The 24,386-nt window shown below is 43.7% G+C and overlaps 1 protein-coding gene across 24 annotated transcripts in view; it reads right to left on the minus strand.

Annotated features, from left to right (window-relative positions):
- Positions 1–24,386, minus strand: part of GCC1 (GRIP and coiled-coil domain containing 1) — a 58,505-nt gene that overhangs the window by 19,999 nt on the left and 14,120 nt on the right. For 6 of the 24 annotated variants that reach the window (XR_006212380.1, XR_006212382.1, XR_006212386.1 and 3 more), the window contains exons 3-6: positions 21,272–21,397; positions 19,097–19,193; positions 15,109–15,311; positions 11,347–11,796 (exon numbers count right to left, since the gene is read on the minus strand). The gene's annotated coding sequence lies outside the window, so the exon portion shown is untranslated. The other 18 variants (XR_006212384.1, XR_006212371.1, XR_006212383.1 and 15 more) reach the window with 17 other exon arrangements.

Raw genomic sequence — 24,386 nt, forward strand, 5'->3', positions numbered from 1 at the left:
AACAAGTCATTTATATATGGTTCTAATAAGTGGCCGGTGTGCTGAGGCTGTGTGAAATATATTAAATAAGCAGAATAATACACAACAATGATGCCTGTGAACTCACTAGAAGAAATTCCATCTTCCACACCGGGGCTAGCTGTGATTGAGGAGACAGACGCGGCCAAGAGAAAAGATGTGGTTTGTGAAGCTGGGGGGCTTCTAACCTAATGTCATCCTACCCAGGGTGAGGGTACCAAGATGGGCTTTCATTTTTTTGATTATATAAAGGGAACACACACACCCCCTTTAAAATGACTTAATCCCAGTCTCTCAAAATGCTTATTACTTCATGAAACCTGCTTTTCTCTTCAGTGCTGTGATAAATTTCTATGTTTACTCCAGTCTCCTCCTTTCCTCTTTTATTCTGTTTTTCTTTGTATTTTAACAGCACAAGAATTTTCACATGTTCAGGTGAGTGTCATTCATCTAGGCGGGTCTTCTGCACCCTGCCACAGTCCCCCTCACTCCATATGAACTGCCGTCTCCATATGGCTTTCCTGACTATTCGTCTCTCTCCTGAATTCATTTTCCCTCATCCTTCCTTCCCAATCCCGGCGCTCCTTTTTCTCTTCCTCAGCAGTTGGCCAACATATAGAACTATAGCGTGCTTAAATACTTCTTTTTTTGTTTATTTTTGAAAGAGGGAGAAAGAGAGAGAGAAAGAGAGAGAGAGAGAGAGAATGAGCAGGGGAGGGGCAGAGGGAGAGGGAGACACAGAACCCAAAGCAGGCTCCAGGCTCTGAGCTGTCAGCACAGAGCCTTACACGAGGCTCAAACCGACAAACCATGAGATCATGACCTGAGCTGAAGTCGGAAGCTTAACTGACTGAGCCACCCAGGTGCCCCTAAATACTTATTCTTTAGTGCTTACATAGTACTTTCTAATAATAAAGTTATGTTTTACTCCTATGGCTCAATGAATTGCCTTTTTTTTTTTTTCTGTTAGAAGTCCCTTAACAGAAAATTATTTCCCATCCCCAGTATAGTGGCTTAACAGGTAGGAATCAAAGAATCATAGAACATTTTACCATGATTAGTTTCAAGAAAATTAAAGTTAGAAAAGACACGGCTAGAATCAATTTTAAATTTGAAGCCAAAATTCTAATATTTCTTCACAATCACATTAATAGATTAACATAATTTCAAGTAATGGACTATATGGCTTTAATACACATCAGTTTAATAATCAAAATGTTATCTGCCAACTTGATTAACTCCCATAAACTTGCATCAAAAATGCTTATTACCTCGGGGCGCCTAGGTGGCTCAGTCAGTTAAGCGTCTGACTTCGGCTTAGGTCATGATCTCATGGTTTGTGAGTTTGAGCCCTGCGTCGGGCTCTGTGCTGACAGAGCCTGGAGCCTGCTTCAGATTCTATGTCTCCCTCTCTCTCTCTGCCCCTCCCCTGCTCATCCTCTGTTTCTCTCTCAAAAATAAATAAACATTAAAAAAGAATTTTTAAAAAAATGCTTATTACCTCATACTATGTATAAAAAACCAAAATGGATTATAAACCTAAGGTTTTAGTTCTTACTATAAGAACTAAAAGTATATATTTCACTTCGAGGGAAATACAGGCGTAAATTTTTGTGACCTTGGATTAGGAAATGGCTTCTTAGATACAACGCAAAAAGCACAAGTGATACAAGAAAAAATAGATAGGGGCACCTGGGTGGCTCAGTAGGTTGAGCGTCCGACTTTGGCTCAGGTCATGATCTCACGGTTGGTGGGTTCGAGCCCCGCGTCACGCTCTGTGCCGACAGCTCGGAGCCTGGCGCCTGCTTCAGATTCTGTCTCCCTCTCTCTCTGCCCTCCCCCACTTGTGCTCTGTCTCTCTCTGTCTCTTAAAAATGAATAAAAGTTAAAAAAAAATTTTAAGAAAAAACAGATAAATTGTAATTCATCAATATTAAAAACTTTGTGCTTTGGAGGACACCATCAAGAAAGCAAAAAGACAACCCACAGAATGGGTGAAATATTTGCAAATTATATATCTGATAAGGGTCTACTATCCAGAATATATAAAGAACTCAACACAATTAAAAATGGGCAAACGATGTGAACAGCTATTTCTCCAAAGATGATACAAAGATGGCCAATAAGCACATTAAAAGACGTTCAACATCGTTAGTCATTAAGGAAATACAAACCAAAAACCATTATGAGATACCACTTCACACCCACTTGGTTGACTATAATCAAAAAGATAGATGATAACGAGTATGGGCAGGACGCGGAAAAACCGAAGCCCTCGGTGTTGGTGGGAATGTAAAATAGTGCAGCCACTTTCTTTTTTTTTTTTTCTTTTTAATGTTTATTTATTTTTGAGACACAGAGAGACAGAGCATGAACGGGGGAGGGTCAGAGAGAGAGGGAGACACAGAATCGGAAGCAGGCTCCAGGCTCTGAGCTGTCAGCACAGAGCCAGACATGGGGCTCGAACTCACGGACCGTGAGATCATGACCTGAGCCGATGTCGGACGCTTAACCGACTGAGCCACCCAGGCGCCCCGTGCAGCCACTTTCGAAAACAGTTTAGCAGTTCCTCAACAAATTAAACGTGAGAGTTACCGTATGACCCAGGAATTCCACTCCTAGAATACCCCCAAAACATGAAAACATACATCCACACAAAAACTCATACGTGAATGTTCATAGCAGTATTATTCACAATAACCAAAAAAAAAATAAAAAATAAAATAACCCAAATGTCCACTGATTGATAAATGAATAAACAAAATGTAGTATATTCATACAATGGAATATTATTCAGCCATTAAAAGGCAACTAATTCATACTACAACATGGAAGAACCTTGAAAATATCATGCCAAGTGAAAGAAGCCAGACACAAAAGGCCACATACTGAATTATTCCATTTAGTTAAAATGTACAGACAGGCAAATCCATCAGGACAGAGAGCAGATCAGTGGTTGCCAGTGGTTGGTAATGGCTCCACAACTCTGTGAATATACTAAAAACCACTGAATTGTCTATTTTTAAAGGCTGAACATTATGATATGTAAATTATATCTCAACAAGCTGCTATTTCCTTATAAGTGCTTATTGATAGAATGTGCTCTGTGTTCTGATCTGTGAAGAAGTTTGCAGAGATGGGGAAGAGGAAGTGTCTAAGACCTAAAAGGGATAGAATTCCATTCCAGAACACCAGGTTCTTCACCTGGCCTTCCCCTTTTTTTTTCTTCACTTAGTTAATTCAGAAAATCAGCCATTCGTTGATGTTACTTGAGCTAAATTAACTTCTCCTGACTTCAGTTTTCTTTTCTAAGGTAGTCACCCAGAGTTAGAACCTGGACATTAAGAGTACACACACAGGAGTCAGAGCAGTTACTCTTTTCCTCCCAGCCCTACCAGATGGCAGACTTTGGTCGTGTTTTTTAACCTTGCCAGGCCTCATTGATCCTCACTGTAAAATGGGGATCATTCATACTCACCCCACAGATTGTAGAGAATGAAACATACATTGATTGGCATCGCTGACAGGGACTAAGTACTCTACTCTGCAACCATGGCTATTATTGGTTCAAAGGCTCATTCTAGTCTTTTTCTTTTTTTTTTTTTTGAGAGAGAGAGGGGGGGGTGCAAGTGAACCAGGGGCAGAAAGAGAGAGAGAAAGAGAGAGAAAGAGAGTGAGAGAGAAGCAGGGCTCACCCAAAGTGGGGCTTGGTTTACTGCAAGCAGGGCTCAGGCTCACTCGGAGGGGAGCTTGAGCTTGCCCCATGTGGGACTCGAACGAGAACAGTGACAAACTGTGAAATCATGACCTGAGCAGAAGTCAGATGCTTAACGATGGAGCCTTCCAGGTGCTCCAGCTCTTTTTTTCTTCTTAAGTTTATTTATTTTTGAGAGAGAGAGAAAGTGTGAGGGAGGGAGGAAGAGGGGGAGAGGGACAGGGAGTGGGAAGAGGGAGAGAGAATCCCAAACAGGCTCCACACTGCACAGAGCCCGATGCAGGGCTTGAACCTACAAACCTTGAGATCATGACCTGAGCCACAGTCAGATACTTAACTGACTGAGCCACCCACACGCCCCTCATTCCAGTTCTAAAAGTCTCTGAGATATCAATAGGATTACAATTTAAGTAGTATATATAATAAAAATAGTAACACCACTTCAAATAGTTGAGAAGGTTTTCATAATTCAGTGAAGTCTGAGGCAAAAAAGAGGGACTATATAGGAAAAGTGGTTTGTTTCGTCAATAGAACTTGTCCTTTTTAGCATGCATAATTATAAACTGTAGTTCTAAAGAACTAACCAAGTGAAAACTAAATGAGGAGGAAAATAGTAACAAAGACAGAATTTTGACTTAAATTGACTTGGCATAAAGGTTAAAATTATAAGAAAAAGCTGAAGTCCTCTTGTCATTCTGTCCAAATACTGCCATGACAACCGTGTGTACTTGATGCTTCTTTCCATCTTTTGCCAGTTGCCTGATGGCTCAGATAAAGTAGAATTTCCAGAGTCCGGCTAGATACTGGGCCATGACTTTCTTATCATACTGAAGATTGCTCTGGCGGGTCACCCAATCGATGGGTGTACAAGTTTAAGTCTTATGTTAAGCCATGGTGACACTGTTCTCTCTGTCCCTTATGTTCTGAGTCAGAGAGAAGATGCTTAGATGATGGCATGGGTTTTTTTCCTACTAATTTGGATGCCTGGGTGCTTGAGATGCTATTAGATTGTCAAGCAAACATTATTGCCATCATTGGCAAAATGACAAAATTACAGGGATGTCTCCAGTGACTGCCTTTGATGGACTGACTTCTAACTCTCAAGGTGTCTTCCCTTTGCCTCAAGCAGTAATTTATCTAAAAGTTAATTACCAACCATTACCTCCCCTACTGAGCTAGCCCAGCAGTCTGAGAGTGAAGAAAGGGGGAAATCATGTAAGCTATCCTTAGTGCAGCCACTGATCTTTCTCGAAAAAAGAAAGAGGAGCAATACTAAAGGACAGTACCAACAACAACAAACTCCTGCAAGAAAAATCCCTTAGACCTGGCTGCAAGATAACATGGTCTCATTTCGTTTTTGAAGGAATATGTGCTACACTAAGAAACAGCAGCCTGTTGATTAAATCTAGAGCCATTCAAATCCCTCCAAGCCTGTGAACGTATCATAGAATAAAAAACATCCTGATGTTCATAGGTCAGCCCATCTGCGGTAGATTTGCCAACATGGGAGAGGGGGAGGGGCAGATATACACTTGAGATAATCCCTTTAAAACATACCAGGGCTTCTACAGCAAGCTGTCCTTCGCCTTCAAAGGTGCCCACGGGGAAAATAACAATCCATGAATACAAATCAAAATTTTGAATCATAATTTTAAATAAGTGAAAATGATACCATCCAACCAATTATTCCATAGCACCAGTAACTGTTAAATTATGCAGGCCTCATCAAAACAGGTGACACGCACAATGACATTTAGAATAATGTTATTGCTCTTGATCTTGTTTTGCCATTTGTGAGACTCCACAAATAATGCAACCTACCATGGGTTACCACTTTGTCAGATTGGAATATTGCGTTTAAGTCCGTGGGCTTTGTGATATAGACTCTTTTTTAACGTTTATTTATTTTGGGGACAGAGAGAGACAGAGCATGAACTGGGGAGGGGCAGAGAGAGAGGGAGACACAGAATCGGAAGCAGGCTCCAGGCTCTGAGCCATCAGCCCAGAGCCTGACGCGGGGCTCGAACCCACGGACCGTGAGATCGTGACCTGAGCCGAAGTCGGACGCTTAACCGACTGAGCCACCCAGGCGCCCCAATGATATAGACTCTTAATAGATAAACTGATTCTGAAAAAGGCACCTGAGTGGCTCAGTCAGTTAAGTGTCCAACTTCGGCTCAGGTCATGATCCCACAATTCATGGGTTCAAGCCCCAAGCTGGGCTCTGCACTGACAGCTCAGAGCCTGGAGCCTGCTTCCGATTCTGTGTCTCCCTCTCTCTCTCCTCCTCCCCCACTCATGTGCATGTGCAAGCTCTCTCAAAAATAATTAAATATTTTAAAAGAAAAGAAAAGGGAACCAAAACAAATTCTAGAACATTTAAGGTATATTAAAATAAAAATATTTGGCATTCAAATAGACCTACCACAAAACCTGTGTATTTGCATATTCGTTTTGAAAGGGAATGAACTCCAGAGCCAGATGAACTGGGTTTGAACTTTGGTTCTGCTAAGCTGCATGACCCTGGGCAGTTTAACTTCTCTGTGACTCAGTTAACTTATTAGTAAAATGGAAATAGAAATAGTACCTATCTCACAGGCTTGTAAGGCAAATTAAATGAGTTAACATGAGTAAAATACTTAACGGCAACGTCTGGTGCAGGGGAAGTAAGTACTACATAGGAGTCAGTTGTCATTATGTCTACGGTACCAGAGGTGAGGGGTCCAGGAGGGCGCTATTTTAGCATGAAAAACACAAGTAAGCCCCTTGGCTTGGTACTTCTGGATGCTTGGGCCCCCAAATCCAACCTGGTGATCTGAACCAATGAATAAGCCCTTCTATTAGCAATGTAAGGAAGCACTCATGAGTTCTCTTTTGTCCAGATGCCTTCAATTCCTGAACATCCAAGCGATGGGAAAGACCATGATCTGGATCAGCAAACCTTAATCAACTAAGAGATGCCATGACAAGACCCTCCATGATTACCACATTGCAGAAAATTGTGATGCTACTGTATCTACCCATAATAACACTTATAAAGCAGTTTTGCCAAGTCAGAAAGCACTTCCTGATCCAATCATTATTATGAACATTTGTTATCCCTAAACTATAGGGCTACAGACCTAGAAGAATATCAAGTTGACCTTGCATCAGCTATATCCTAGATATAGTCTCTCTCTTTTTTTTTTAAACTAAATATCCTCGATATGCGTATTCTTACTTACAACTTGGCTTTCGTATTCTTTTTTTTCCAGTTCATTGTGTCCTCTTTTTCTGCTTCTTACCCAGCCCCTCAGAGGGTTCTTCTCAACTCACCACACAGGTTGACTACCCTCTGAACGTAGAACCCCAAAGTCACATATCCAGACCTGGCAAGCACTGAACTAGGAGTTCCCAACATTTTCGCCTCCTTTTATTTTCTTTCCCCAAAAGAAATGTTTTAGGAGACTTTATCTACTGAAATGCGATCACTGGCTCTCCATGCACTTGTTGAAGGATCTCTGAGTTGTTTCCAATGTTTAGCTATTACAAATAAAGCTGTTATGAACATTTGTGAACAGCTTTTTGTGTGAACATAAGTTTTCATTTCTCTGGGATAAATGTTCAAGAGTGCAATTGCGTGGGTATATGGTAGATGCGTGTTTCATCTTATAAGAAATTTCCAAACTGTCTTCCGGGGTGGCTGTACCATTTTACATTCCCACACACAACATATGAGTGGTCCATTTGCTCCACACCCTCACCAGCATTTGGTGGCGTCGTCATTTTTCATTATAGCCAATTCTGATAGGCATATACCTCACTGTGGTTTGAATTTGCATATCTCCAGTGACTAGTGATGTTGAACATGCTGTCATGTGCTTATGTGCCATCTGTATATCCTCTTCGGTGAAATGTCTGTCCATGTCTTTTGCCCATTTTCTAATTGCACTGTTTGGTTTTTACTATTGGATCTCGACAATTCTTTATTCTAGATGCTAATAGTCTTCTATCAAATATTTGGTTGCAAATATTGTCTCTCAGTCTGTAGCTTATCTTTTCAACTTCTTCACATAGTCTTTCACAAAGCAAGCGTGTTTCATTTAGTGAGGTCCAATTTGTCAAGTTTTCTTTCCATGATTCATGCCTTATGTGTCAAGCTTGACAACCCTGCAGCAGGAGTCGGGACACTAGGACTAAGGTGACCGCCAGCTCGCCCGGGTTTATCCAGGACTTTCTTGGGTTTAGCACCAAAAGTCCCACATCCTAGGAAACCCCTCGGTCTTGGACAAACTGGGACAGTTGGTCCCTCAAACAAGAGCCGATGGAGTCCTGCCCCTCTTTTGCACCGACACAGCCTCAGCTGAGAGTGGAGGGACCAGTGCCAGAGAGACACCCATCCTGGGCCTGAGAATCAAGACATGATATCACTGACGCATGAGTAGCTGTGATGCCACAAGGTTCTGAAGGGCACACATGATAACCTTGCCATTTCCTCTCTCACGACGATGGGCAAGATTTTTCAGAAAAGGCAGGCTGGCAGGGAAAGAGAGGTCCCCTTACCTTGCACGGCCATCCCACTGTCCTCCCCTCACTTTGGAGCCTGTACTTGAGGTGGCTCCCACCCACATCCTTCTGGTTCATCCCGTTCAACACTTTGGGCCAAGGATGCCCAGTCCTGGGCACACTAGATTTCCCCCGAAAAGCACTTCAAAAATGCGGATGACTGAGCCCCGTCCCAGACCAGTTAAATGTGCTTCTCTCCAAGTGGGAGTGGGGCTCAGTCAATATTAGCCACAAAAACTCCCGAAGTGATTCCAGTGTGCAGCTGGGGTGAGACCCTTTGCTGCAGGCTCCAGGGGTGTGAACTGCTTGTGGACATGGATGAGAGCACCCACAGCACCCAGCACAATGCCTGCATATAGCAGGCATCCGATATACATTCGGTAAGTTTTTTAAATGAGCAAATAATATAGAAGTGATCAAAGACTGGGCCCAAATATCATTTACTTTGTCTCTCCTGCTTGTAACTGAAGGACCAAATGAGGTGCAAGATAAACTGTAGGATAAGCCTCCCTAAAACTAGACTGTCTCCAAGCCTTTCCCAATCTCCCAAAAAGTTGAAAAGTCAAGAAATCCCTGACTGCCTCAATGGGCATTTTTACAGATGGATAATTAGGCTGTGTCAGTGTCACCAGGAAGTTGTTAGAAATGCAGATTTTCAGGCCCCATCTCAGAGTAACAGAAACACAATGTGCTTTTTAACAAGACCCCAGGTCATTCGCAGCAGCTCCTTAAAGTCTGAGAAGCACCCACCAGGCTGAGAAGTCCCTGTGGGAGAGAACCAGCTGGCTGCACTCCAGCCGCTGGGAGAGCATATGAAGGGAAGAGACCCTCAGGAGAGGCTGAGGGAAGGGGTGGAGTCACACCCGGAGGCCAAATCTCAGAGCTTTTTGACTTTTACAAAACCCCCAAAGCATCTAAGGACTTGAATCCTTAACTCACCAAGTCTAAACCTTGACCAGGTAAACTGACACAGCAGAGAACTATCTGTACATACTGAACAGTGTACTTGTTTATGGGTCGGAGTGAATTTAGGGCTGTGATCAGTTACTAAGTACCATCCTGAGATGGATCAAAGAATGTGGCCCTGTCCATGAATTACCCTGCTGAGAGAGAGGCAAGCTCTTTAAGGTTTGCTCAGGGAGGCAGGGTGGGTGGGCCTCCTCACTCCCTCCCCCACGTGGCCAGAGTTTTATAATTCCCACGTGACGTCCACTGTGCTGGGCAATCCCCCCCCCCCAAACACACACACACACTCACCAAGATCCCTTAGAAACCCTCTCTAATAATTCCCCAACTAGAAGTTGGTCAGCCTACGGGCATCCTACCAGCGTTTTACGGTGGGAAGCCATTATTTTCATCATTTGCTTCATCCTGAAAGCAGCCCGCTGTGGGGTTTGCAGATGGAAAGAGGTGCCTGTCTTTTCTTTTGTGTAGCAGGAGGACTTACACCTGTGAGGACATAATTTTTTTTTTTTTTGCAAATTCTAGATAACTTTGTGCAATTTCCCCCAGATTCTAGTATCACCTCTGTGTCCTTCCCTGCGGAGACGATAGCTGAAGCTCACAGAGAACAGCCCCCAAATCAGGGTGAACATCAAGGGAAAAGCTAAAGCCTCAATTCCAGGCGAAGCACCTCTCTGCCTACAGTGTCACCTGACCATAGCTACACACACACACAGAAGCACAGAATGGGTGCTCTCGGCCAGAGATTGTGTTGAAATAATTATGCTCTGCCCTCGATGAAATTGCTTAAACTGCTTTCTGCTTTACAACATCATACACAGAAAACAATTTTCATGCCCGCACCGTGGCCTGAGGCAGATTTTGCATTCTGCATCAGGAGGAAATTGATTAATGTGAATGTTTTAGCTGTGGTTGTTGTTTGTGTATAAACTTTTGTTAAAACAAGTACGGCAGAATAAATGACCTTTATGTAGACACCTATTAAGGCGCTAAAAGGCTTGGCTACATTCATCTGAGACGCGTACACATAACGAGTGGAACAATGAGGGGATCAGCAGCTGCAAGGGGTTGAATTGAATTCTTCAACAATAGAAAAGTTTTTCAGACCCAAATACCAGCAATCAAAGAGAATTTTTGCAGATAATCCGAGAGAAAGAAAATAATAAAATAAAAAAAAAAAATGCTAGCCAACTTTGCACCAGTTAGCATAAGGTTGCCATCTGAAACATGTCAGCTTAAGAGCAGACCGAACCACCATTCTTTTGCCCAACTGCAGTATTCAGAACTGTTTCCCCAAATAATCCCAGATGGCATGCCACAAAATTTCAATTCATTTTAAAAGCTTTCTTTGCTGTTATTATGTGATTGAAAGTGCAAAAGCAAGTTGCCATTCTCATGGCACTATTTGCATTGGCTATTATCCCCTAAAATCCCCTTTAAACAGCTACATTGTCAGCCCATAGGCCTCATTTAGAACTACAAAAAAGCCCAGATTAATTCGATCAAAGAAAGAGCCAAGTACAAAATGCACTTTTCAAACTGTATCAGAGTGGGTTCGCTTTACAGATCGCTTCGGGGCAAGAACCGCAGGGGAAAGAAAGCCCTGAAAATAAAGCTTGGTTACGAAGCGAAATAACTAGGTTTGGCTCCTTCTCTGATTTACTGGAGCACCTCAAGGCGAAATCGCCAATTAAAAATTCTTAGAGGGAAAGATATTTAAATATAAATGCTGAAACAGACCCCCACAAACCGCAGCATCACATTCGTACCCCTGGCTTTCGGCCACCATTCTTCGGAGGCAGTTCGAAGCCTTGCCTGGGTAACCCGGTTAGTAGGAGGCTTTTCTGAAGTCGCAGACACCACATTCAGCCAAAGGACTTTGCACTGGCAAACATTTATGTCCGACTCTTCTCACCCCATCCCCAGAGGAAATGTTTTAAGTTACCACAAGAAAAGAAAATGCTGGAAAACAAAGGGGGAAAAAAACCGGTGATGACAACATTTCTTTTCACAAAACAAAACCTGCTCAAGATTCCGGTCGAATTCCGGGATCAGAAGCTGGCTGCAAGCGCCCTTCCACAGGCAGGCTGACGGGGCTGTCTCACCTGGGGGTCTGGAGGTGGGGGAGAAAGCTGGGGTGAGCCAAGCTGGAGTTTGGGTCTCTTAGGGACGCTCCATTAGTTTCCTAGGCGGGGTGAGCGGCGTCCGTTTTCCACTGCAGATGGTGCAGCCGGCCAGCTCCCTCCCTCTCGGCCCGAAGCTGTTCCTTCCCTTCAGCGGCGGCTTTTGTGCCCTGAGAACATTTTACTGGGGAGGGAAGGGCTGCACAGAGGTAGGGCTACAGGACGCGGGCAGCGAGACGTGCCGGTGCCTCTTCTGGGACGGAGCAGAGCCGGGAGAGCGCTGCAAACACAGGCAGCTGCAATAAATATCAAAGTCGTTTGCAGGAGGGAGGAACCAGGGAGGATTTCAGCCGGTTGTGTCGGTTCAAGCTTTTGCTCCGGGAGGGACAAACTCAAAAGTCCTGAGTTGTCTGCTGTTTCCCCAAACCCACCCTGGAAACAAAAGAACATCGTGCTGCTGTAATCACATCTCATAAAATGTTTAGGAAGCTTACCAAGAGGCTCCAACCATAAAACAGCAGTCCTGAACTTCCTGGTCGCATGCTCAGCTAGAAATGCACAGGGCTATTAAGTTACTCAGTTTGCTCAGAGGTGTTCACCACCCCCAGCAACCAAATCCTCATCCTCCTGAAAATTATCTGGAGGAAACAAATATGGATAGAAAACTGCAAATTTGGATGTTTTTCCTCCTCCCATACCTGAAATCAGGCAAACAGAAAGAAGTAAATGGTGAATACATATACAGGAAAGAGAATATAGAATCGAGTTGTTTTCTGTGAAGGAAAACCTTCTATTTTCCTCCCAAATCTTCAAAACAAATTATTCAAACTCATTCCCTGGTGGGGAATGAGCTCCCTGGTGGGGAATTTAACTACAGCAATACAGTACCAAAAAAAAAAAAAAAAAAAAAACAGTTCTGGATTTTTGAGATCTGGATAAACTTTCTGAAACTCTGCAACCTAAACTTAACAGAGGAAGGACCACTGTATCTATTTGATTCGTGATGAGACAAATTGAATGAATCACTGTGAAAAAATACACCCACAGTAATTTCTTTCTGGTAAATTTCAGTAGCCTGTTAACTAGTTGGAATAGGAATGTTTCTGTGACTTTTTGTAGGTCTCGCTGCCCTAAATGAATACACAATACATACTTCCCTTGGTGGTAAAGATGTGTTTGATAATGAGTCAAGAATTGTCCAAGCAAAATAAGAAAGGAAGATCAGCACCTCCCAGATTACCACCACTGCCAGTGTTCAGAGACCCAAGGTGATCCCATCAGGACTCACAAGGACATTGTTTAAGGTAAATCCCTTGAGGCCATTTTTTTAGAAGGCCAGGAGAATAAAGGAACAAGTGTCAGGGTATATTGTAAAAGCTTCCACTCTCTGTTAAGAGATCTAATTCTGGTCCTGGCTCTGCCTCTGACTAACGAAATGACCTTAGCTTAGTTGCTTTCCCTCTCTAGATCTTACTTTTCTCATCCATGAAATAAGGCTAAACTAGATGATTTCCAAGGGCCATCCCAGAAATAATATCAAAGAGTGATGAGCGCATTCCTATGGAAAACGCAGACAACACTAATTACAATGGGTCTAAAATGAGTTTCTCATGTGCTATCTAGGTAACAGAATAGCTTCACTGGCATAGGTTGGGGCTTGAAAGATTTCGTCTCAGCCTCCTAAAGGCTCTGGTCATCCCTAGGCTATGCATAAGAATTAACTTCAGGGAGGTCCATTTGAAATTAGTCACAGAGCTTCTGGCAGTTGCCTGCACAACTGATCCCCAGTTCGAATTGTCCATAGGGAAGCCTATTTGACCTATCTGGCCATGGGGCCCAAGCTGTTAGTCCTCTAGAAACAGTTTCTAGGTTTTCTTCAGTCAAATGAAAAACAGGATGCCACTTAAAAAAAATTACTGAGGTGCCTGGGCAGATCAGTCGGTTAAGCCTCTGAGTCTCAATCTCAGCTCAGGTCTTGATCTCAGGGTTGTGAGTTCAAGCCTGGCACTGGGCTCCGTGCTGGGCATGAAGCCTACTTAAAAAAAGTGGGGGGGGGGGGGGTGGACGCCTGGGTAGCTCTTCATTTCAGCCTAAGTTGTGGTCTCGCAGTTGTGGGATTGAGTCCGCATTGGCCTTCACGCTGAGCATGGTGCCTGCTTGGGATTCTCTCTCTCTCTCTCTCTCTCTCTCTCTCTCTCTCTCTCCGCCTCCCCCACTCATGTTGTCTCTGTCTCTCTCAAATTAAATAAATAAACTTAAAACATTTTAAAAAATTTTAATGTTTACTTATTATTGAGAGACAGAGAAAGAGCATGAGCAGGGGAGGGGCAGAGAGAGAGGGAGACACAGAACCTGAAGCGGACTCCAGGCTCCGAGCTGTCAGCACAGAGCCCGACGCGGGGCTCAAACTCACAAACCACGAGATCATGACGCAAGCCAAAGTCGGACGCTTAACCAACTGAGCCACCCAGGGACCCCAAAACATTAAAAAAAAAAAAAAAAGAGTGAGGGGCGCCTGGGTGGCTCAGTCGGTTGAGCAGCCGACTTCGGCTCAGGCCATGATCTCATGGCTTGTGGGTTCGAGCCCCGTGTCGGGCTCTGTGCTGACAGCTCGGAGCCCAGAGTCCGCTTCAGATTCTGTGTCTCCCTCTCTCTCTCTGCACCTCTCCCACTCACACTCTATCTCTCTCTCAAAAAAAATAAACACTAAAAAAAGAATTTTTTAAATAAAATAAAACAAACAAAAAAAAAGAGTGAAAAAGAATAAGCTCTCCACTCCTCACACTCTAATGGAGGTCAGCAAGAGAGAGCAAATAAACAAAAATTATATCAGCATAGGGTGTGGGACAGGAACCGGGTAGGCCACACTGCGTTGATGGACTCTTCAGAAGAACTAGCCATGCACAGCTCAGGGAGGAAAGCCCTCTGGGCAGAGGGAAGAGCTACGGGCAGAAAGAAAGCCAGGGTGGCTGGAATGCAGTGGTGGAGGAAGTGAGTGGTATGAGATAGTCAGGGAGAGAGGCAGGAGCCAGACCACGTACAAGATTGGATTTTATGCTAATTATAGGAGGGAGCATAATCAGAGAGTTTTAAGCAGGGTACTGACATGATCTGTGTTCCATTTTTAGAAAGTATTCCTGCTCTGTGAAGAACGGACGGAGCAAGTGTAGAAGGGAGGTTGTTTCAATAATACAAGTAAAGGTAAAAACGGCTTCAACTGGGAAGTAGTGGTGAAGTGAGCATATTCAAGATATGCCTTGGAAGACCTGTTGCCGGAGCAAATGGAGATGAGTCACGGGAGAGGTCGCTGACGGAAAGAGAGGAACAAGTGTGTTGAGCAACTGCTTGAAGGAGAAGCAAGTCTAGTGGGGTGGCAGGAATTACGAGTTCTGGTGTGGCAACTTTAAGTTTGAAATGCCGTATTAAATGTGTATGTGGCCAAGATCAACTAGGCAGTTGGACACATGAGTTAGGAGGTGCAGGGAAAGGTCACGGCTGCCGTGAGATCTGCAAGTCCCTGGGATAGGGTAAATGACCATCAATAGTCAATTATTCTGATTAAGACCCTTCATCTCACAGATAAATGTAGCAGAAGCTCCCCAACCCAATTTCATCTGGGATTTGTAGTTGGTTAATAAATCAAACACTCCTTTTGTGTTTTGCTTCGGCACTCTTGGTCTACCCGAATCCAGGGATTTTGGTCACTTGTTCCAGGCCCAGCTGCCGCAATCTGACAGTACCTACCTTTGTGCCCACGCCCCACTTCTCTCACTTCCGCCTCCAGGTTTTCCTGGAGGAAAGATCTGCCCACATGTATATACATTGCCCGCATATGTACAATTGGGAAGTGCGAGGAAATTAATGCCCAATGGGGCAAGTTTTTGACTGAGGCAAAATGGCAGCTGACAGATCAATTCTTCCTTCCATCAGACTCTATATGAACTGACCTGAAAACAAAACACAGCAAAGCAAAGCCTGTCAGAAAATGACCTCACAAGGTTGAGAAATCATTAATTTTTTTTGAAAAAAAAGATTTTAAGTAATCTTGGGGCACCTGGGTGGCTCAGTCGGTTAAGCATCTGACTTCGGCTCAGGTCGTGATCTCATGGTTCATGAGTTCAAGCCCCGCGTCAGGCTCTGTGCTGCTAGCTCAGAGCCTGGAGCCTGCTCCAGACTCTCTGTCTCCCTCTCTCTCCAACCCTCCCCTGCTTGCACTCTGTCTCTCTCTCTGTCAAAAATAAATAAACATTAAAAAAAGATTTTAAGTAATCTCTACACCCAACGTGGGGTTCATACAACCCCGAGAAAGAGTCACTCGCAATTACTTCTCACCAAGGCTGATGTAGCTCGTACCACTGCTGAATGCTCAATCTGCCAACAGCAGAGACTGGCCCTGAAATATTTATTAACGTACCACTATTCCTCATGGAATTACATTTACATCACCTTCTATGTTAGATGAGGAACACCACCATCCAGGGTTTACAAATGCCTATTCTATTGACATTATATCACATATAACATTGCCTTGGTCCAAGGGACCCACTTGATAAAAGAGAAAGTATAACAAGGGACACATGACTATGGACTCCACTATCTCACCATATGCCTCATCACTCTGACACATTCAGGCTAATAGATAGTGTCAAGCCATGGGGCAGAGGGCAGCGGCAGGGGTGGGAAGAAGGTTGCTGAGAACCCATCCCAGGGAATCAGGGAAAGAGGAGAGCCAGGACATCTTGTGAGCAGGAATCCCAAGTCCCCAAGCACAGGCTTCATTGTCTCTCAAATTCTCTTACAAAACACACATTCAGAGATAAAATTATTCAGAATTTCAATGAGGCACCTGGGTGGCTCAGTCATTTGAGCTTCCGACTTCAGCTCAGGTTATGGTCTCATGGTATGAGGGTTCGGGCCCCACTTAGGGCTCTGTGCTGACAGCTCAGAGCCTGGAGCCTGCTTCGGATTCTGTGTCTCCTTCTCTCTCTCTGCCCCTTCCCCACTCACGCTCGCTCTCACTCTCTCTCAAAAAATAATAAACATTAAAAAAAAAAAAGAATTTCAAGACAGTAATACAGAACATTAAACCCCAGGAGTCAGCCCCCTCCTGAGCTTGGGGCTCTGTATATTGGTCACATGCCCAAGAAGTCAGCCCTAGTGCCCATACATGTCTAAATGGGAGTATAAGAAAGTTAATACTCCATGGAGCAAACTTTTAACCAATGGGAGGTGGGAAGTAGCAAGTAAATTCTTCTCCCTCTTTTCACTAGACATACTGTCCTAAAAAGCAGCCATGTATATAGTGTCTCAGAAAATAGTCCCATAAGATCAAGAAATCGGTCACACTTGATTGTAAGCGTGGGCCACTTCAGCTTAGCATTTTCATATTGGCTCTCCCTCTTTCCTTGCCTCACTCCCCTTTTCTTCATCCTGCTTGGATTGCATTCCTGATTAAAGTAATAGCACATAAGCCATTTCCACAAGCTCTGCCTTCTGGGTAACTCAGGCTAAGACAATCGGTTCACTCAAAAAGCAAGGAGGGAACATACTTTAAATATTTATTTTAATTTAAACATTCAGTTTTAATTTAAAATGTTATTTCAATTTAAAATGTTTGAGCATGCATTCGTTTGCAATTTCTCCAAAGGTTTTTGTCTCTTTAAAGACTGGAACCAGAGACTGAAGTTCTATTTTGTTTTTATTGACTAAATCACAACCACGCACATCATTTACAACTCATAGCCTCCACCATCCCTAGTTTATTTAAAGTAAAACAATAATTTAAAGACCCTGTTAAAGCAGCTTAAATGCATAATTCCTCTAAATTTTTACAGACTTTTTTTTCTCGTCTCAACAGTTGCCCCACCAAACCAAACATTATTTTAGTGAGCACCTATATTAAGTCCCTCCAAAAACATTCAGCTTGGCTTCATAGTAACAATCGTTTTTTCCAACTACTTTTTCATAGGTTGATGTGATATTTAATTAAATTGTAATCACAAGTACATTCCGTATAAACAAATTGACATCGTTACAATTGAAAAGACAATCAAAAATACAATACATACACAGGTTTCAGGATGTACCTAAGTGATTCCTGGCAACATTCAGCTCTCCCTACAAGGACAGAAGACTGTAGTGTCCCCAGACCAATAGCATCAGTGTCACCTGGGAACCAGTTAGAAATGCAAAATTCTCGCAGGTGCCTGGGTGGCTCATTTGGTTAAGCATCCCACTTCGGCTCAGGTCACGATCTCGAGGTTCGTGGGTTTAAGCCCCGCTTTGGGCTCAGTGCTAACAGCTCAGAGCCTGGAGCCTACTTTGGATTGTGCGCCTCCCTCTTTCTGCTCCTCCCCTGCTCTCTCTCTCTGTCTCTCAAAAATAAATAAATGTTAAAAAAAAAAAAAAAACTAAGAAATGCAAAAGTCTCAGGCCATCCCAAACCAACTGAATCAGAAACTCTGGGAGTGGAGCTCGGTAATCAGTTCTGAGTACAGGCAGGTTTGAGAAGCACTGTCCTAGGGGCGCCTGGGTGGCTCAGTCGGTCGACTTTGGTTCAGGTCATGATCTCATAGTTCGTGAGTTCGAGCTCTGTGCTGACAGCTCAAAGCTTGGAGCCTGCTTCGGATCCTGTGTCCACCTCTCTCTCTGTTCCTCCCCCACTCACACTCACTCTCTCTCTCTTTCAAAAATAAAAAAACATTGAGATGCACTATCCTAGAGCATATAGTAGCCAGGAGCCTTCACATGATGGACAAGTAGAGAGAGCCCTTCATTTAACAAGATAGTTAATTGGAGATCAGTTAAAGAACTTCTATTGTGTTTTAGTTAGGGTTAGGTTTGGCTTCATATAAACAAAAGCCAAAACAACAGTGGTTTGTGTGCAGATAGTGAACACTACTGAAATATACATTTAAAAATGGTTAAGATGAGAAATATATTTCACTTTTTGACCACAATTTTAAAATGACCAAATGCATCAATTAAAATTTTAAAAACAGTAGCTTACGCAAATTAGGAATTTATTTTTCTTCCATCTAGAAGAAATCTAGAGGTAGACACTACAGGGGTACCTGGGTAGCTCAGTCAGTTGAGCATCCAACTCTTGATTTCAGCTCAGATCATGATCCCAGGACGGTGGGATCGAGTCCCATGCTGGGCTCCACAATGAGCATGGAGCCTGCTTAAGATTACCTCTCTCCCCCTCTATCCCTCTCTTTTATGCTCTCTCTCTCTACAAAAAAAAAAAAAAAAAAAAAAAAAAGTAGACAATCCATTACATACATGACACTCCAGTAAGTAACAAAAGACCCAGGGTGCTTTCCAGCTCACTCTCCACCATCCCTAGTGTGGGGCCCTCCTCCTCATGGTCTAAGAGGGCTGCTAGAGCTTTAGCCACTGAATAGCTTTTCCAGGCAGCAGAATAGAACAAAGGAAAAGACAGGGGTACTTCTTCCCTTTAAAAAGAGCCTTCGGGGTGGCTGGGTGGCTCAGTGGCTCAGTCAGTTAAGTGTCCGACTTTGGCTCTGGTCATGATCTCATGGTACATGGGTTCAAGCCCTGCATTGGGCTCTGTGCTGACAGCTCAGAGCCTGAAGCCTGCTTCAGATCCTGTGTCTCCATCTCTCTGCCCCTCTTCCACTCGACTCTCTTTCTCAAAAACAAAAACAAAATTAAAAAGAAAGAGTTTCACAGCAATCCCAAACAGTACTTTATTTCAACATTTCCTTACGTAGTAGTCACATGGTCTTGCATAGCTGCAATGGACCTTAGCAAATGTCTTTGATCTTGAGGCACAACATGCCCACTTCGATACTGAGGTGCTATTGCTAAGGGAGAAGAAGAGAATAAATATTGGAAGACAATCAGCAGACTCTACCACATATTGTAACTGTAAAATCATGCCAGCCATTACCCAGACCTCAAATGAAGAAATCTCTCATAGGGGGCGCCTGGGTGGCTCAGTCGGTTGAGCGTCTGACTTTGGCTCAGGTCACGATCTCACGGTTCGTGAGTGTCGGGCTCTGGGCTGATGGCTCAGAGCCTGGAGCCTGCTTCCAATCCTGTGTCTCCCTCTCTCTCTGCCCCTCCCCCACTCATACTCTGTCTCTCTCTGTCTCAAAAATGAATAAACATTGAAAAAAAAATTAAAAAAAAAAGAAATCTCTCATATAAACATTTCTAGACATTGCTGTAGTAAAAATACACATGAATTCAGCTCTCTTTTGAGAAGTAAGAATTCCCATTTTTCATGAGATTTTAAAAGGGAAGAGGGGGGAAGAAAAACGCCTTCACCAAGGCGTATTACAATCCAACCGCTGTGCCTTTGTATCTGTGCTCTCATTGATTGTCCACCAGCCGGTGTGGCAGGAAGTCTCACTTTCTGTAACAAGATGGGCTAGATTTGATCCAGTTAAAAAGAAAACTCGCTGGCCACTTGTTGGCCGGGAGATAGGGAAGTGAAGGAATCATACAAGAGTTTCTATAGGTTTTGACCTATTGAAGGGACATGACCACACCCAGCTTCTAGCAGGTGACCAGTTGCCCCGGAGATCTGGAAACATCAGTTACTAATGGCCCAAGTAAGAAAGAAGCTCCTTGACACCAGGTGTCTCCCTGCGTGGTAATTAGCAGCTGGCCCACATCCTCACACAGCCAAGGAGCCCGATAAATATTTAAATTGAATTGTTTGTGATTGTAAGTTTAAAAATCCGCCCCCAAATCTCTCATGTGAGCTTCAATCATCTTTCTAGAACTACTGTTGTCTCAAAAGAATTAGCTGCTGCAGGCATTTATTCTTAGAATTCATCCAGGTAATAAAAAGTAAGAAATTGCTGAAAATTAGGTTCTGCCCCACTCTGTCCACACTGCCTGCCGCCCCTGGGGCAGGGGGTCGGGGTTGGGGGGGCGGCTCCCCAGGACAGCATGGGTACCAGCCCTCTAGTGGAGGAAGCATTTACTTTGATTTTCAGGCTGCAGTACAATTGGATGTGTCAAAATTCTGCCTGCCCTTTTACGAGGCAGTAATAACAGATGTTGCTATGGGAATTACATTTTTCCAATGATTAGATTATATAGCGAGCTAATCACTTTTGCTTTTATGAAGAATAAAATGCACCACCACACAGCTGGAGTTGTTATTAGCAATTGTCAACTAAATAATTTAAGCGGTGCTGTTTATGTAAGTCCCTAATTACTGCTGGGATTTGTACAGTGAGATAGAATTAATGATCTTTTCTGTCATATCTCTTCTGTAATGTGATGACTTTTGTGAGCTTCCTCCTTCTAATTGCATAAAACAAGGAAAGCACCCTGTTAAGGAAAAATAGGTACCTAAATAATGATGAGTCAAAACCCACCTAATTAAGACATGTGTGCCATAGCTGAGCCCAGAGCAGCTCAGGGGCACATTTCTAATCATTGCGGATGTCTCAAAAACAAACTGTGCATTCATATACCAAGGGAATGGCCAGCATTATCCATTCAAACATCTTCACCTATATATTTCTCGGCCTCTAGAGTCAGGATTTTATCATCTTTATCAATGGGATGCTGGACTTGGATAACTTTATACCACCTTTGGAAATAAACCTTATTATGTGGGTTCTCATCCCATCTCACAACTCCCCAGGCCATTTCTGGATTCACAAACCCTTTAAAGTTTTTTTTAATGGCCCTTGGACCATTACAGAATTTTGATATTTCTTATGATTTCATAGAGGTATTAGCTGACCTGGACTCTGACCAAAGGCAGTTAATGCAAGCGGTGACAGGGTACAGAGAGAAGTGTGACAGTCTAAAGGCTCAGGACCATGGCTCACACAGGAGGTCTAGGTTCATCAGCCTGCTGGGTGTACCAGAACAAGGCCAGAAAGACATCATTTCAGAGAAGAAGGGCAGAACTCACCTGCACAAAGGAGGATGGAGACAGGGAAAAAGTACTTTTCCATCCACTTAAGAGACTTCAAAGGGCTCAGCCTGGCTTGAAGACAATACCAGGTTACCAGGAAGAGTGGCCTCTTAGGGCTAAGATCTGGAAAGGGGAGAGAACAACGTGGCTGGAAGGAGCTATTAAATGTATTATACTTTAGCCTATGGTTTCCTTAAATGTGTATTTTGTGTCCTAAAATCCTCTTGCATCATAATAAAAGTGAGTATAGACAAGTTTTGACAGTCTATTGATTGGGTAATTCTTACCCTGGTACCAACTGTGGTGTGTGTGTGTGTGTGTGTGTGTGTGTGTGTGTGTGTGTGTTCACTTCCTTCAAAACTGTTCAACATCTATCTTTTAAGTCTTCACTGAAAACTCTTTATGAATTCTTCATCTCACCAGAGGGGAGTCTGTGGTTCTAGGTGAGGGAAGAGACACATCAATACGGCTTGTAGAACCCACTGAGTCACAAGTGACTGGTACCACCAGACAGAAACCCTGCATTGGGTATATGAAGTTGAAGCTCAAGGAAGGGTCCAGAACTAGAACACGGGGTTAGGGGTCACATGGTGGTGGCAATTAAAGCTAGGAAACTGGATGGTTCCCCAAGAGAGTTGTGAAGTAATGAGAGAAGTTCAAATACAGAACTCAAGTCAACAGCAACATTTTCTAGTGAGTGGGGAAGACAACTAAGTCACAGAGGTAAGAAGAGAGGAAGTCATAGGAGAAAGAAGACAGAGGTGTTGCTACCTAGGAGAGAAGTTTTGGGAAGGGATGGTTCATAGTGTCAGAGACTGTGGCCACACTATGACCATAGTGCGGTCAGAGGCCACAATGGTCAAGCAGACCAAGGAGCCTAAAAGAGAGGCATCTCTGCTTGAAGGTGCAGGACAGGTAACTCCTAGAGAAGAAATTGTGGTCACATCCCATAGAACCACTGGGAAAACTCTGCAGGAGGAATTTACATAAAGATTTCACAAGGAAACCCCACATGGGCAAGCCTTCGCTGTGGGGGAAGGGGTGGGTAGAAGGCAAGGGTAACCCACATTATCACCCATACGAATTTCTCATTAATTTGGGGACCATGTTGGGGCTCACAATTATGAGGCTCCAGCTCCAGACTTTGGATCTGCCAGGGACCAGGCATCACCACAGCCTCAGGCCTTCCAAGTATAGCTGGTGCTGCACACCTTCCCATCATCATCCCCATCAGGTGTACCGATTTCCTCAGGCCGCCATAACAGAGAACCACAAACTAGGTAGCCTAAAACAACATAAATGTAGTCTCTCTCAATTCTGGAGCCTACAAGTCCCAAATCAAGGTGTCAACAGTGCCATACTCCCTCTTCCTGCCTTCTGGTGGCTCCTGGCAATCCATGCTGTTCCCTGGCTTCCGGCCGTATCACTCCATACTCTGCCTCCGATTTCACATGGCCTTCTTCCCTGTGTCTGTGTGTCTCCTCTTATAAGGACAAAAGTCATTGGGTTAGGGTCCACTTGAACCCAGAATGACCTCATCTTAAATAATTATATCTGCAAAGACCCTATTTCCAACTAAGGTCACATTCTGAGGTTCCAAGTAGATGTGAATTTGAGAGACACTATTCAGCCCATCACACTGAATATATAAGCACCTCCCTAGGAAAACCAGGCATTGCTTAAAGAGTAGGACAGGCTGCCAAGTTGTTTCTCTCCCCTCCCTCCACCTCTTCAATCTCTCTTTTCTCTCAGCAGTGTCCCCTAGAGGAGTGGACAGAGGCATTTTGTCAGCCAGGCTATCTATCTTTAACGGTTTGTCATGAGAAGTGTGCTGGCCCATTGTGCACCCAAATCGGAAGCCTGGGAACCAGAGCTTCTGAACCCACTTCTGAATGACCCAGTTACGTGGCTTACACATACCCCTCAGCCCCTGCTCATTCTCAGACTGTGCTCATGAGTTTGGCACAGAGCCCGGCTGCACTTCAGCTCCTGACCTTTGGCCCTGCCATGGATGCAAAATTTACCTCAGTGCCCTGAGATGTGTCTTCATGGGTCAGTTCTTTCCTAACAGCCATTTGGACATGGCCCAGGGTTACCACAGTCACTCACTGTCCTTTGAGGCCTCATTCACCCTGGGACCAGAACGTGCACCTCTGCTCATCTTCCTATCCACTCACCCAGGACTTTAAAACCCTGTCCTTTATACGTGGATAAATGGATCTTTTCCAGGCTGCACTGATGATACAAGTAGTATAGAGAACTACCCTTTAAAGAAGGCATATGGAGGGCGTCTGGCTGGCTCAGTTGAAGAAGCTTGTGACTCTTGATCTCGGGGTTGTGAGTTCAAGCCCCATGTTGGGTGCAGCAATTACTTAAAAATAATTTTAAAGATCCTTAAAAAATAGATTCAAAAAAGAAGGCACATGGGATGGCACGCTTCCTTTAAAATGGTCTGGCTAGGGGCACCTGGGTGGCTCAGTCAGTCGAGCATCTGACCTCGGCTCAGGTCATGATCTCGCAATTCATGGGTTCGAGCCCCACATTGGGTTCTGTGCTGACAGCTCAGGGCCTGGAACTTGCTTCAGATTCTGTGTCTCCCTCTCTATGTCTGTCTCTCTGCCCCTCCCTCGCTTGTGCTCTGTCTCTCTGTCTCTCTCTCTCAAAAATAAATAAAAACATTTAAAAAATAAATAAAAAATAAAATAAAACAAAATAAAATAAAATGGTCTGTCTAGTCCAGAGCTAAATGCTCTGATGGAGATCAGGACACTGTATGGGGGGGGGGGGGGTTAATGAAGTTTTAATTTTAGAATCATTTTAGATTTATAGAAAATTTTCAAAGATAATACAGAGAGTTTCCATATACCTCAAACTTGTTTTCCCTGTGATGAACATCTTACATTAGTATGGCACATTTGTCTCAATTAATACACAATATCAATATATTATTATCAACCAAAGTCCACACTTTATTCATATTTTCTTAATTTTTAACTAAGGTCATTTTTCCATCGCAGGATCCCATCCTAGATACCATGTTACATTTAGTCCTCATGTCTCTTTACACTTCTCCTGGCTGCGACACCTGGGACTCTATCCTTTAAGGTGGTTT

This window comes from Panthera tigris, chromosome A2 (assembly GCF_018350195.1).
Source record: "Panthera tigris isolate Pti1 chromosome A2, P.tigris_Pti1_mat1.1, whole genome shotgun sequence".
In the NCBI taxonomy this organism is placed as follows: domain Eukaryota; kingdom Metazoa; phylum Chordata; class Mammalia; order Carnivora; family Felidae; genus Panthera; species Panthera tigris.